Genomic DNA, 503 nt, shown 5'->3' on the forward strand with positions numbered 1-503 from the left:
GGGTGTTACATTTTGGCACACCAAGAGTATTAATAAGTGATGGGGGATCTCATTTTATAAATTCCCAATTGAAAAGAACCCTAGAATTGTATAATGTTAAACACAAGGAAGCATCACCTTATCACCCACAATCCAATGGGCAAGCAGAAGTATCAAACGGAGAATTAAAAAGAATTTTGGAAAAAACAGTCTCTACTTCAAGAAAAGACTGGTCACAAAAACTGGATTATACTCTCTGGGCCTACAGAACTGCATTTAAATCACCAATAGGCAAAACTCCATATCAACTTGTTTATGGCAAAGCTTGTCATCTACCAGTTGAATTGGAGCATAAATCCTATTGGGCTCTCAAATTTCTAAACTTTGATTTAAAGGATGCGGAGATTAAAAAACAGGATCAACTACATCAACTGGAAGAAATGCAGTTCCAACCATATGAATCCTCAAGACTGTATAAAGAGAAAACAAAAAAGTATCCTGACTCCAGAATTAAAAAGAAAAAC

At 35.4% G+C, this 503-nt stretch overlaps 1 pseudogene; it reads right to left on the reverse strand.

The window, feature by feature from the left end:
• Positions 385 to 503, reverse strand: part of LOC109353905 — an 11330-nt pseudogene continuing 11211 nt past the window's right edge.

The sequence above is a fragment of the Lupinus angustifolius genome, chromosome LG08 (genome assembly GCF_001865875.1).
Source record: "Lupinus angustifolius cultivar Tanjil chromosome LG08, LupAngTanjil_v1.0, whole genome shotgun sequence".
NCBI classification, from domain to species: Eukaryota; Viridiplantae; Streptophyta; class Magnoliopsida; order Fabales; family Fabaceae; genus Lupinus; species Lupinus angustifolius.